The sequence below is a fragment of the Solanum pennellii genome, chromosome 2 (assembly GCF_001406875.1).
Source record: "Solanum pennellii chromosome 2, SPENNV200".
Classification (NCBI taxonomy): Eukaryota; Viridiplantae; Streptophyta; class Magnoliopsida; order Solanales; family Solanaceae; genus Solanum; species Solanum pennellii.
This window is the reverse complement of record NC_028638.1, coordinates 44,401,411-44,417,501: the sequence shown is the minus strand read 5'-3', so window position 1 is coordinate 44,417,501 and position 16,091 is coordinate 44,401,411. Positions and strand designations below refer to the sequence as shown.

The 16,091-nt window shown below is 35.9% G+C and overlaps 1 pseudogene; it reads right to left on the bottom strand.

Annotated features, from left to right (window-relative positions):
* Positions 1–637: 637 nt before the first annotated feature.
* Positions 638–8,864, bottom strand: LOC107010053 (annotated as a pseudogene).
* Positions 8,865–16,091: the final 7,227 nt, after the last annotated feature.

Genomic DNA, 16,091 nt, shown 5'->3' with positions numbered 1-16,091 from the left:
TTGATATCCATATAATATAAAATCATTGGTCAAAGCCATGTGTTTGGGATTTTTCTTTATTTGAAATCAAGGAATATTTACTAAATATTTTATAACAGGGGAAAGGAATCTTTGATTTAGACACCACCAACTCCTTGCAAGTTGCAACCCATTAAAAGATAGCCCTTTATATATATATATATATATATATAAATATTTGTACATATTTTCAAGTGCTCTTGCTGGTACATTAGAGTTGGAAAATGAAAAATTAATTGGCTACAATTTTTCAAGAAAAAACATGTAAAAACTCAAATTATCAACACCACAATGATATATGTATTATAATCACTGAAATCACACAATGATGAAGAGGATGAGAGAAACAATTTTTTCTTACAATACTCATGACCCTTTTAACAAAACAATGGTACCTTTTAATCCTTTTGACTCTAGCTTAAGAAGGAGAGTATTATTGGTAAAGTTGTTGTCATCAGGCTCGAGCAGTCTGAGTCATTCATGGCTTAGGAAGTGTAAAATGTAGAGACTATAATTCCCTCATTGAATATATTGTTCCAAGATTAAGAGCTATATATGTTATAGGTGTACAATTAATAAATCAATCTAAGAAACAAAATCCGAAAACTTGCTAAATGAGAAGATCACAAGTAAAACTTATTGACCAAATGATGGATATCCGTAGGATAAATCCTCCTGGGCAAGCATGGTGTTTCTCCAGGAACACATTGTCCTTCAGACATCGTTTCCAAAACATTACAGCATGGACGATTCAACACACTAATGGACTCTGAAATAAGACGAACAAAAATAGCCAATCCAATTATGTTAGAAGTCAAAGAATGATGTTTGAGTACATACCGAGGAATGATGAAATGATGTATATGCTTATAAATGTGAAGTTTGCATCTGGAAAGTTGGTACTAAGATCATCAACAAGAGAATATAGCTTGCTGTTGAATAGTTGAATTGCATTATTTGTTGCTCACACATCTACTTGTAGCTCTGTTGGAATGCAGCCTATTTGGCCCCAGTCCAAATAAGGCAACTTTCCTTGCTCCATCTTCATATTAAGTCTAGTAATAAGATAACAATCAGAATTTTTTTGTGAGAAATGGTGAACTTCATGCGTGATTCCAAAATTTTCGCAAGAAAAAAATTTAAATTTATGTTATGAATATAATGAGGCACAGAAAGACCAGTTCTGCTTTAATTTTAATTCAAATTCTCTCTGGAAGCCGAACCCTTTGCTGCCTAATTTCCCCGGCCGGTATTCTGGTCTCTGCCTACAACGGCTGGCCACCCCTTCCTGGTGGAGAGCCCCCTCCAATACCCTATACAACCCTTACAACATTCATATTTAAAATCCTTAACCTCTGAAGTTGCAAAACCTTCTAACCCTATCCCCATTAAAGACCTAATATATGTTCACGGAGAACCTACAGTGTTGTGGGAAGAAGAAGAAGTGGATAATATGATCATTCAAGAAGATTTACAATATGCAGTGATGGGAAAGTTTGCTTATGGTTGGCCGGAGTTGGAGAAAATTCGTAGAATTTTTCCTATTCAATGTGAGATAAAAGCAGATGGCAAAATAGGTTTCTTGAGGGAAAGGCATGTGCTAATTCGCCTCGCTACCTTGGAAGATTATGTGCACCTCATGTCAAAACCTGCTTACTTTCAAAGGGAAAAAGATGGATATTATCAGACGAGACCATTAAAATGGAAGCCATGGTTCAATCCAGGGGCAGAAACAACCACTGCACTAGCATGGGTGTCTTCTCCTGCACTATCCCCCAATTCTTTTGTGAAAGAATCTCTCTTCACAATGGCAGACGCAGTGGGTAAACAAATTACATGTGGATATGGCTACTAAGAACAAATCTAGATTCTAGAACTAGTTGTGCCAAGGTGAAGGTGGAAGTAGATTTACTTAGAGAATTGCCCAAACGAATCAATGTTGGAATAGAAAAAGCCAACACTGGAGAAGCAGTTTCAAAGTGAATTATCATAAGATACGACTATATGCAAAAATACTGCAAATCCTGCAAACTCCAAGGGCATAAAGAGACAGAATGTTATGTTCTTCACCCTGAGTTAGAACAAGTAATTGAGGATGAGGAATGCACGGAAGAGATACAACACAACATTCAAAATCATTAGAGGAAGGTTCAAAAACATTATTGAGTGGTAAGGTAGTGGGGCCTCAAAATCAGAATCAAGAAAATAATTATAACAATGAAGCAAAGAAAATAGAGTTCATTAAAGGGAAAGGAACACATCAGTGAAATCAATCAAGACAGGTATGGAATGGAAGGAAGGACATGCGAGTGTTCATCCCAAACAAAGGAAGAAGGGATCAAGTAGAAAAGGAAATAGCCACTCAAACTACAAATCCTTTTTGAGGTTTTGAATAAACAAATAGAGGAACCCAAGGAGAAAGATCCAGAGTTTGTACCATCGATATCTTGCAAAGAGTGGATAGAATCATCATTTGGAAAGAATATTCAGAAGGATAGCAAGGAGCATGCAACTACAACATAGGCATCATTGGTGGAGCAAGATAATAATGCGCAAATAGTGAGTAGCAAATTACTGGCTAAGGATATAGCAGATATAATTGAGAAAAACATGATGAATTTAATTGAAGGAACAAAGACCAATAGGCCATAACTCTTCATCAGGAGGGAACAACAATGTCATTGCTGAGGATACATGCATCATAAATAAGGAAAAAGGATCAAGTATTGTCGACAAAGAAAATGTTGTAGAGAAACAAATGGAGAGAGATGTTATAAACAAAGAACAAGAAGACATGAGAAGAGATCCCAAAACTCCTCCTGTGAGTCTGAGCTCACAAAAAAAGAATGAGTCAGTTGAGGAGGATAAATAAGAATCAGTCATATATTTCACATGGTCAGGCAAGTGCAACATCAAATGGGAAGGAAAATTCAAACCTAATGGTTATAGGTAACAATGATAGAAAGGAGGAAGTTGAAGTTGAATGGTACAAGAATCTGTAGATTTGATGGAGCAAACCAGCTCTATGGAGGGAATTAATACTCTTCAGGTGAACATTGAAAATTCTAAATTGAGAATGAATACTAAAAATTGAGACAGGAGGTGAAGTTTCAATGGAGGCAATCACCAATAATATAAATCAGATAGCAAGGGCCTTAGTTGCGCGAACTCTTCACTTTTGATGCCGCACCCGTCTCGGATTCTTCAAAAATACACTACTTTTGGAGAATCCGACACGCACCCGTTGGCATATTTGAAGAGTCCGAGCAACATAAGCAAGGGCTGCCGATCTATCTCCAAAACAAGTTAATTCTATTAAAGGAAGTAGTACCAATCAGAAAGGATGGAAAGGAGTAACGGAACAAACAGCTCCTATCAGACCATTATCTCAGAGACTTGCTGCCTCAAAGAAGTTCAATAAATATGATGACTAATATGTTGTTTTGGAATATTAGATCAGTCAATACTCAATGTGCTTTTTATAGATTGACTAATCTTAATAGAAGAACAAGTATTGGCTTATAGGCTTGATGGAACCTTTTCAAGATTCATCAAACATCGAAAACTCCAGAAGGATTCTGGGGCATCACACTTCTCTTGCAAATCGTACAGGAAAGATATGGTTGTTTGCTAGAGAAGAATTGCAGGTTGATATTCTAGTGGATTCAACCCAACATCTTACTAGTCGAGTTAATCATTAGAATTGGAGGAAAGAGATTTCGACTACTTTAGTTTACGCTGCTTGCAACATTAGCACGAGTAGGGATCTTTGGGCCTCTTTAGCAGATATTGCTGAACATCATCCACTTCCCTGGCTAGTAGAAGGAGATGTTAATACAATTTTATCTAGAGAAGAAAAGCTGGTCTATCAGTTTTATATCAAGAAACAAAAGACTTTTCTAATTGTCTCAATGAATGTGATTTGTATGATATGGGTTATAATGGTAGCACCTTCACCTGGTGGAATGGTAGGACAAATGAAGCATGCATTTTCAAAAGGCTAGACACAGTTTTAAGTAATCAAGAAATAATGGATGAGTACCCCAACATTCAAGTGAAACATCTCATAAAAAAGGGTTCTGATCATTCTCCTTTGGAGGTTCAATGTTCTCAAAGTACTGAAGTGATTCAAAAACCCTTCAAGTTTTTGAACTTCTGGGTTAAACATGATGAGTTTCTGGAAGTGGTAAGGAACAACTGGGTGGCTGATTTTGAAGGGAATGCTTTCCAGATATTGGCATCATAAACTGAAAAAATTGAAAGGAGCTTTATCTAAATGGAGTAAGGAAACTTTTTTTTTTTTGACAAAGTTAAAGTTGTATTCTTCAGCATCAAGGGTATGCTGGCTACCTCCAAAAAGTTACAAGCTAAAACCATAATTACATTGATCCTAGGAAATCTACCAACTGTTCTGCTACTTCTATACCCTCTTCTTTACACCAAAAAGACAACATGTTAATGCAATTTTCTTTAACTTTCTGCATATTGTTAGTAATATTCTCATGACACCTAAGATTTCTTTCTCATGGAGTAAGGAAACTTATGGAAATATCTTTCAAAAATACTACTTTGGAAGAGATTATTCAGATTTAAGAGAGGCAGTTTGAATTAAATCCATCTCAGCAGAACAGAGAAAGCCTTCATAAATCCCAAGCTGACATAGAAATTCCAAGTTCTTTCATGCTTATGTGAATGGAAGAAGAAAGAGATTGCAGCTGTACAGGATCCAAAATTCAGACAGAGTATGGGTGGAAGAACAGACAGAGGTGGCCAATGAAGCAGTAAAGTTTTTTCAAAATCAATTCACCGAGGATAGTTTCGCTGAGGACTTTGAACTATCAGAAAACATTCCAAAGTTGATCAATGCAGAACAGAATGAGAACATGAATAGAGCACCTGATGAGGCAGAAGTTAAAGCAGCAGTTTTTGATCCAAGTGGAGAAAGTTCTAGTGAACCAGATGGTTTTACGGGTCTTTTTTGTCAATCGGCTTGGGAAATTATTAAGGAGGATATCATAGTTGTGCATGCTTTTATGGGGGGACAGGAATCACCCAGATTTGTTAGTTGTTACTCATACAAATCCGGTTCTGATACCTAAGAAAGATAACATCATGTCAGACCCATCAGCCTTAGCAACTTCATTAACAAAGTGATTTCTAGAGTTGTGCATGGAAGAATGATTTTGTTATTGCCTGAGTTGATTTCAGCAAATCAAAACGGTTTCATCAAAGGTAGGAGTATTGGGGAGAATATTCTACTAACTCAAGAGATCGTCATAGACATAAGGATTAGGACCAAATCTGCTAATGTGGTAGTCAAATTGGATATGACAAAAGCTTACGATAGACTGTTATGGTTGTTCCTAACAAAGGTCTTAAGAAAGTTTTGATCCTCAGAATTTTGATTGGCATGATCTACAGATTACTAGCCAACAATTGGCATTCTGTTCTTGTAAATGGCCAAGCTCAGGGTTTTTCCAAATCAACAAGGGGACCCTTTGTCTCCTACCCTTTTCGTAATTGCTGCTGAAGCCCTTTCCAGGGGACTTAATGCATTGAATAGACATGAGGAGTTTAAGGGTTTTGGCCTCCCTAAATGGAGTATAACTATTAATCATTTAGCTTATGCAGATGACACAATTCTTTTTGTATCAGCAGAGAAGAAGTCCATAAAGCTTATGATTAAAGTACTGAATAAGTATGAGTCAGCATCAGGACAAATGATTAATTTGAGTAAGAGTGCCTTTTATGTAAATGAAAAAGTGAATCCAGTAATTGTGGCCATGATAAAAAAAAAGGTTACTCAAATCAAGCAAGATACTTTTCCTTTTACTTACTTAGGATGCCCAATTATTTATGGAAGAAATAAAATTTGTTTTTTTCTTCATCAAAAAATAAAATTTGTTTTCATGACCCCAGGTAGAACCATGGATTTTTGAGTTTTCGGCTTTTCGCCATTGGTTACTGGTTGAGCCACTGGAATGGAATGAGAAGAATCTCTGGAGACCTTTCCTCCCCACTTACTCGTAACAGGCTTTTCTTCTGTAAAAGACTTCTTCCGAATGGCATAATTGTCCGACACTACATTCCTCGATCTTCAAAGAAAACTGCTTATAAAGATTGTGAATAGGAACTTCTTAGAATGGGAGCTGCAAGTTTTTGGTTTTACAACTGGACTTCTTAGGGTGTTTCATATCATATTATACCAGAAGCAAAGGAAGAGGAGATTGAAGTTAATAATTTTGCAGACAATGAGGGATGGAATATATAAAGATTGAGAGATAATATTACTGAAGACATTGTCCAGCACATTCTGAGAACCATTCCAGCACCAAAGACTACAAAGAGTTTGGACAAACCAATATGGATGCTTGAGCACAGTGGAAGATTCACAGTAAGGAGTGCATGGGAGTACATTAGACAAAAGAAGGAGAAAGAAGACATTTTTGAATTCATGTGGAAAAAAGACTTCCTTTAAAATATCTTTTTTCCTATGGAGAGCTTGGAAATTTAGGGTTCCAGTGGATGATGTCCAACAACACATCGGAGTCAATATAGCTTCACAATGTTGGTGTTGCACTAAGCCTACAACTGAGACTATGTCTCATCTCTTTCTAACCTCCTCCATAGCTACTAAGCTATGGAGGTTGTTAGCTAATTTTGCAGGGATTCAAATAGAGGGGCTACAACATTCACAAGTTTGCAATAAATGGTGGACATCAGATTGCTGTTAAAAATTAAAGCCACTTTTGAGAGTTGTCCCAGCCATTGTGATATGGAACCTCTGGAAGAGGAGAAATAGGTTGAAGCATGGAAAGAGTTATTTTTACAACAGTCTGGTTTCTAAAGTAAATTCAGATTTACGGAGACACGGGAGAACCACCTATGCTGGACTACAGATTCCTCCAACTTGGCCTAATATCATAGATTTTCTGGAAAAACACACTACAAGGGTTCATTATATTGCAGTCAGGTGGAAACCTCCAAAAGGACGTCTAGTGAAATGCAACACCGATGGTGCAGCAAGGGGAAATCCGGGAAGAAGCATTTATGGTTTCTGTTTAAGAGAATGTACAGGAGACTTAGTCTATGCTCAAAGTGAAGAGATTCAGGAAAGTACGAACATAGGGGCAGAAGCTATAGCTATAAGGGAGGCAATCACTCATTGTATTACTGTTGGGATGAACCAAGTCTGTTTGGAAACAGATTCTTTAATCTTAATAAAGATCCTTACTAAAGTTTGGGTGATCCCCTGGAACAGTTCGGTCATTATTGGAGACATAATGGATGCATCTCAATTGTGTCGTATTCAAATTAGACACACTTACAGAGAATGGAAATATGCTTGCAGATTATTTAGCCAACATGGCTTTTGACACTACTGGCAGGTATGAGATTCATAATTTTTCAGATCTACCAAGTCAAGCGAAGAGGATTCTTAATTTAGACAAACAAGAAGTTACTAATCTTCGCATCAGGACCAAAAAGATTAAGCCTTATATCATGTGTGGGGAAGAAGAAGCAGTGTTTATTTCATGATTCAGGTCACATATTTACAAGCTCTGCACATATTTAACAAATTTGAAAAAAGCTCAAAAAATCAATCCTCTGTCAACACATGAGGACAGAATCACGGAGTCACCAATTAGAAAAAGAGGAAGAGTTATTTCTCAAGTAACATACAGCAATAGAAGATTGGAGACATCATGCTCAAACACCATCAAAGGATACGGATTACCCAGTCGCAGAAACATCCCTACCAAAATTATAGTTCTTCTCCTTGGGATTTGTAAAAAGAAATTCGAGAAGCTAAGAAATGAAGAAAAGCAGTTCAAGGATATGTATGAACAAAACATCTTCAATAGGATGAACTCACCAGCCTCATCGCGGAATGGAATTTCAGTGTTCACATTGAATAACAAACACAATATAAGCTCGAAAGAGAGACAATAGTGGGTAGGATCAATGACTCGGGCATCAGCCAAAGGAAAATATCAGCTCAGCAAGCAAAGATCAGACTTGGAATGACTGCAGATGCATACAGAACCCTTGGTATCATCTACCAAATGTTTTGTTCACTATATTCACATGTTTCAGAGTGTATTATTTTGGTTCTATTTTGTCTCCTTTTTCTATTAGGCTGGTCCTTTTGTTATTTTTATTATATCTTGTTGAACTTATCTTCATGATATAAAATGGCTCTTTTAGGCCACAAAAAAAAAGGAGGCACTGAAAGGAAATAAATAAATTCTAACATACCTTAGATGTCGTGAATATTGATCAATCAAGGCAGTTGCATACTGGCTTGGTGCATATAACTGACTTGAGGGATATATTTCAGGTAACAAGTAATTGTTGATGTAACCATTGCTCCCTAATCCAACTATGAATGGGCACTTATTCAAGTGCTTTCAGCTGAAGTTGTATTTCCCACTAAATTAGATATACGAGAAACTGTTGATTGATGATTCTCCAACTGCCTACCCAAGTAAATGCGATCACCCTGGAAACTAAAATAATTAGAAAAGATCTTCTATGAGTAAATAAGGTTACTTTAGTAAAATATCCCTATAATTAAAGTTTTCTTAAGGGATGTGACAAGTAACCAGGGGCCAATAGTAATATGAATTCCACGGACGGAGTCTAGAAATTTTTGCATTGGAAGCTTGGAAGGTAGCCATGTACATATATATGTAGTTAACTACACTTACAAGATGACTTCCGCAGTTATAGCAAATTCCAGCTGAACCAGATGCATAATTTACACCATCCAAGATCTCACTACCTTCTGTCTTTGCAAAAGGGGGAATGTAGAGATCAAATCCCAGGAGTTCCGCTGCAAACATGGAGAAAAATCAAGTCAATCCAGAAAATCTAGGTCATTAGGTAAGTATGCCCAAGATTGACTAACTTTATATGAAGAGACAACGTTCTCCTCATTCACAATGTGTGATACATCAATGGTAACCTCACTGAACATCGATCTGGTATCTGAACAATATAACATGTGACTCAAATGTACGATAACAAAGATATATATATTTGGCTCTGATGTATATACACCGTGTTAAGTTAATAAACCTTAGATTTAACTCAACTCAAAAGCTCACTATGGAATGAGGAATACATGTTCAAGATCATATAATTAATTACGAATCATTGTCCATTCCCTCAAGTACAAATGTGGAACACTTAACAAACGAATATACTCCATATGTGTTTCTCTTCAAACATTAAGTATAGATCAGTCTAGTAAAGAAACACTAATTAGAGAAATCCATATATAGAAATGAGAATTAAGTTTCACAAACAAGTTAATTAAGTAGTTAATACTTAAGACCTAGGACGTTAGCCATGTTACGACCATAGGTGAAACAGCCGGTCGGCCGGCCATCCGGGAAGTCCACCCCATAAGGTACGTAATTAGCCTTTGCCGTTGTGTTAAGGTCATTGTTATATATATATATATATATATATATATAGAGAGAGAGAGAGAGAGAGAGAGTGTGTGTGATGGCGATGGAAGAATTTTTGCAAGTGATAGACTATATGGGAAGTGAAACGAAACTATATACAGAAACAAACAAGGAGTAAAATATAAGTTGCTAAAAGTTACTCAAAGAAGATGCCAATCACACACACACACAAAAAAAAAAAAAAGAAGAGCAAATTGTTTGAATACTTCAATTATTATATATGTCATAGACTTATATTTTTCAAAGCTATATTTAAAAAACAAATCATTCGTCTCATCATATAGAAAATTTTCAAACAAAAAAAGGAAAATAGTGGGAGGGGGTGGGGTGGGGGTGGGGGAATGAATTATTAAAAGAGTTGACATGGATTATATGGATATGCCAACACACGCAGACAAATAGAATTTATTTGATTCTTTTTGGATGGTACCGATATCGATATAATACAAAATCATAGATCAAAGCCATGTGTTTGGGATGTTCCCTTATTATAAATTAAGGATTATATAGCAAATATTTTATAGAAGGAAAAAGAAATCTTGATTTAGGCACATGGGTGGCAGCCTGTACAGTGTACCCACTACACCAAAAATAATATTTAGAGGCAATAGCTTGATTGCCGTTAAATATGTATTTTTAGCGGCAATATAATTAACATTCTTTGTAATGTCACTAACCTATAGCAACTTTGGATCTAAGCCAGTTGGAAGACTTCACAGTACAACAAGATTGTGCTGGTTGTTCTTTTCATTACTACCCTACAATAACAAATGGAATAGTAGTATGTGATTAAAACTTCCCGATGACTCGCGAGCAATGAGAACAATAACAGAATCATATGAAAGCCATCTGAAACAAAACATGTAAGGGTCCTAGTTGTTTTCTATCTGTGCCTGGACAACCTTCATTTCTTGGTCCTGTAATGACAAAGGTAACTTATTGAGATCAATGATGACAAGTATCATTGAATCCACAGACTCATTTTTACCTCTTTTTCATACTTCATGAAGAGGTTCTTGAAATCATTACCCCATCTATCTTCCGACAAAAAGGATCTTCAGCCAACTGCTCTTCCAGCGGATATGAAAATTTTAGTGATATCTAGTCAGATTGCCGAGTATAGACAAGCCTTGTATGTGAAAAGAGAACAAAATGCTTAGTACTAGCATATCAGAATTTCAGTGCCATTATATATGCACACGCACACACAAATGCTTAGTACTTGCATATGAGAAATTCAAGTTTAGCAGCATGTCTCAAGATAGACAGCACAAAGCATGTATATGCAGCATACATAGTAAGAAAAAAATAAAAAGAAGACTTTAACCTCTGCACTTTGGAATTCTAAACAGGCACAGAAACAAGCCCATGCCCTTTCTTTAGGGACCCCCTTTGTCAACACTCAACATACTGGCAATGTCATTCATTTGAACACACAGCAATTCCATCTAATGTCATTGATTTGGCCATACAAAGGAGATTCTAACTTGGCAATACAAGAGGGATCCTAATATCCTACCTTAGCTAGAGGTTCTATTATTTATTTATTTTTGACAACTAGCTAGATAATATATTTTTCTTGATATCAAGCGCCAAAATTGTCAGAAGATCCTAGTCATAAGGAGATCAAAGGCTTACCGAGCTCCTTAAAACTAAAGGTTGAAACTGAAGCAAGCATCAAATGACAGAAACTTGCTAGTATTGCTACAAGTGCAAAATATAGAATAACAGAATAGGCGAATGCATTTTTTTGCAACTGAATAGTACTCCTATACTCATCCTCCAAGATAATGACTTGCAGTACCCCATTGAGGAAAGTAACTGGAAACGTCAAAACAGAAAATTCCAAGGTCAGATTTACCCAAACCTTTCAGATAAAGCAAGAGTTGTTGGCAGTTGACATAATGTTGGAAGTAAAGAAATCTTCTTGTGCAATGAAGGGTAGTGGTAGTATTCTATGTTAATCTTGCATTATTTAGTCCATGGATTAAGGAAAGCGTTCATACTATGGGCGAAAAAACAGATGAGAGGTAAAATCATTTTTGCTGGAATCTGTAGAATCTATTTTGGCAGTAGTAGTTCCATTCCAAAAAAGGTTACTTTTTAGTGTGGTAAACTTCTCTTGAAGCCTTGAGAATTCTCCATTTGCAGAACCGATGCTTTAGTGATAAAAGAAGTAATGATACCTTGAAGTGTCGATATCCAATATGACTTCCAGAAAAGCGAGAAGTTATGCTAGAAAAGTGATAATGAAGTAGCCATAGTATTTACCAGCATATATAAGGGAAAACATGTTGTTATCTGTAAAAAACAATATGTAGTCCATGCATGTAAAAGACTTACTCATGAATCCTCTTACTATTCCCTTAACACTATGCTAAGACAACTAGAGGTTACTCATAGATTTTCACCAGGTTTAAGCTTATTCATATTAATCTTTAAGTGTTCCATTAAGACCATATCTTTTAGCATTTACATTATAATCTTCAACTGTTTTTACTCATCAGTGTTTTTTGTAGTTTTGCTATTTGAGCATTAACATCTCTGCTGCTGTGGATTCCAGTTTCTTCAACTAGTTGTTTCAAGGCTCTGCATTCAAAATATAACTGCCACGTGATTAACTTTTCAGATTCAGGTTGTTGCATCCCTGACTGAAAGGAACAGGTCCAGAAAAATTAGCATGACTCAAAAAGAAGATAAGAAAAAATATAAAAACGACACTCTGTCTAAATCTGGAAAAAAAAAATTGGAGGATTCCTTGAGAAAGCAGAGAGATCTCCGAAACAAAAAAACTCATTTCTCCTGATACACAGAATGCGATAATTAGTGATCAATACTTGCTGCTTCATGCAGTTAGCGATAAGGAATACAAATTAGAAGAGCAAAGGAATGAAAAGATTTCTACGAGTTGCAGTCAAGTTCAAGTGATTGGTTTTGAGCCAAAAATAGATTGACCCTCCAAAGCTGCGGATATTTTACTTGTATTTTTAGTTCAGGCTCTCCATCACTCAAAATCTTTCAAATTTACTCAAGAAGTATGTTATAGCACAAATCTGCTTATACTTTCACTTCAAAAGATCTCATTCAAAGAACAATATGAAACCAAAAGTGTCGCAAGCAAGCCATGAAATTGAAAGCCAATACACAAGCAGAACAAGATTGTTTCCAAGTAAAATTGTCGTAATGAGGGAAAGAAGGAAGGTATCAACTAGGATATCTTTAGCACAATTAAGCAACATTATAAGTTTACTTCCAAAAACCACGGTGACATATATAAGAGTATGAAGCATAAGTTCAGAAAAGATATGGACATGTCCATTTCCTAAGGTACTCCCAAGTCAAAATTTTCCTGCATACAAAACTAGTCAGTTAGAGGAGCTGGTGGAAGAAAAATATACCTGCACAAGAAATTCTCAGCCAAAACAGTTTGGTACAGGATTTATATTTTATTACATAAAGTATGCTCCAAATATTCACCAGTATAACAGAAACATGCTGTGTGTTGAGTTTTTTCATAATGATGTTTGGGGGATATTCTTCTTCTTATGTGGACAACTTAATATTTGAAACAGAATCATCATGTCATATTCTATATCAAATGACTTTGTCAATAATTAAAAGAATAAAAGGTTTCTTCAAAGTCACAACTCATAAAACTCTACTGAAGCTGAAAGTTTCTTCTGTTTCCAGAATTGAACAGCCCTAACATCACACATGCAGTCAATAGAAAAGGGAATCAAAAACATGTCATGAGCAGATATAGCAAACATTATTGTACACAAGCAGAAGCCAAGAAAATGTTATCATTTTGAACAGATTTTAGGATAAAAGGACATTTTGACAGAAAAGAGAGAGAAGTGCATATACTGACAAGAGAAAGACTCTACACAATGGGAATATGTACGTGCAAGCAAACCTACAAGAGACAGAGACAGAGTCTGCGAGACAGAGAATCACAACTATTACCTACAAGAGAGAGAGAATGTGAGACAGAGAACCACAACTATTACAGGTTTTATATGGTTCATATTTATGAAGATCCGACTACTGAAAGACAATTAACCCTCGTCCTTTTTCCGGGCTTGGGACCGGCTGTGAAATGGAAGAATCCAAACACAGGCGGAGTTAAAACTATGTTTTTCTTTCTCTAGGTAGGATCAGTATGACCTGTCATCACTTTTGATCATAGACAAGTCACCTTACCACTAAGTCACACTAGGTCACCTTAAAGAGTTGAATAAAAGATTGAAGAATTTGAAACAAGCCTTCATATTTTGGTTTGAAAAGACGAACTGAATCAGTGATAGCTCCTTCAAAACTTTTCAGAATCCCAGATACTCCAAAGAAGGGCATTGGTTCAGACCTAATCAACTGAAATGTAGCTAGTTTTCTATCTTCGGAATGTGTGAGGGGCAAAAGAGGATCAAGTCCAATGAAAGAGCACTGCTCAAGTATAAAATATGACATGAATTAGGTATCACCTACCCCAGCTGCGATTGAAGAATGGATATTTTGAAGAAGTCTTTCAAAGAGCTCCGTCGTCGACCTTCAGTAGAAGCAACCAAGTTATTGGTAGTAGAAATATGGTCCTCAAGTAATTAGAGATACCAGTGAGAATCTAACTGGCTCACCCACTAGCACCTGGGAACTGCAATCTATGGGTGCTGAAAAATACATGGTGTATTTTCCTAGTTTAGCCCGTAAGCAATGCATGTAAGAAAGTTGCCTTATTCGTTTTTGGTTAGACCGTAGTTTCATGCAGATGGCTGTTTCAGCATGCATCCCTTTCGGACTAAAACAAGGACTCACCCTATTTCAGTCTAGTGAGGGTCCAAAGGACCAACTCACATACACCCATTCTCAGCAATGGCGAGAGGAGCCTTCACCTGCCCTTGTTATTGCTTTCATTGTCCCTCGCCAATTTCTTGATCCATATTATCAACTAGATATCCCACACAAGGCACCAAACTTCCAATCTAAAACAAAAGCCTTCTTCAGACTGTAGCGGGCATATAAAGCAGGGCAGATTCCACTTCACCCATGTCAACAAATATGACAATCGCAGCACTTAACCATCACATGGACTTGGGGTTCAAAAGGTGCAGAGTGTGTGCAATTAACCTCCAATAGATGAATAGCATACACAAAAAATGGAGCTCAGGCCTGAACACACTGCACTTGAATAGAATTTGTACCGAGATTTAAAAAATTAAAAACAAAAGATGGCATTAAAAAGAATTTTTTCAAAGTTGGATTTTAAAAAAAAGGCTTGACACAGTATCTCCCATTAATTCAATCATTCAAGATAGACCTATGTGACTTATCTTTCAACCTAGACAAATACTATGCATTGTATACTATGGACAATACGAAATCCTGAAACGAAAATTAACGGTTCCTAAAAATATCAAACATAGTCAAATGCAACAGCTACACTAATAAAGATTCCTAAAAATATCAAACTGAATCTTTATTTTATGAAGTAAAGTGTGCATAAGACACCTGCAAGGTTCTGTCTGTACCTGAACAACGGGCACAGGTTGGACTGGTGGCAATCGTCCCCGGGATTCAAGCCAAAATCTGGAGAGTTTCGGCTCGATTTTGATTCTGCGCGACGTGGTACGTCTTCTGTTGTCAATGGTGCGCCTCAGAATCATTCTTCGGAATCTGTTCCAGTCCTCTTCACTGAAGAAATCTTCCTGAATTGGATGTACAATTCTTTTTTTCTTGAACCACCAAATCGCCATAGTTAACAAGAATGAAGAAGCAGGCCTAGACTAAAGATGGATTTCAGGCGAAACACAAGTGGCCGGAAAACTTAAAGGAAACAGGAGACAGACATTAAAAAATATATATAGTTTTTGACCTACGTGACTTAGGAAATTAACTAATAAAAAAAGTTTTGACCTACTTTGACTTAGGAAATTAACTAATAAAAAAAAATTGACCTACTTAACTTACGAAATTAACTAAAAAAAAAATTTGACCTACTTAACTTACGAAATTAACTAAAAAAAAGTTTTGACCTACTTGATTTAGGATATTAATTTTTTTAAAAAAAATTGACCTACTTGACTTACGAAATTAAGTCAATAATTTCTTTATTAAAAGTTCAAGGACTTACTAAATATTTGTTTCCTTTGTCCATTTTTAGATTATTCATCATCCTAAAAATAAATATCATGTTTGACATACTAAGAGCTAATATGTCATTGTCTTTCTTTTAGAATTCCCAAACTAAAAAAAATAGTAAAAATAGATGTGACTCTAGAATTCTCGAACTACATTAATAGTAGGCATAGTCATCTATTTTGTTCTGAACACTAAATATTATTTATTTTTCATATATTTTTTAAAATATTATATTTATCATAGTAATGTTATCATTTTATTGATTACTTTTAATTGAATTTATCATTACAAAATTGATTAAAGATAATTTTTTCTTGCTAACGTCTCATTTGAATAATCAATGCATAACTATTGTCAAGCACTTGTCAAACTTATATTTCGCGTTTATAGATTAATCAAAACTCTAGCAATTTCAACACAAAGATCTCATAAAAAAGTTCTTCATTTGAAGATGGAGACCGAAAA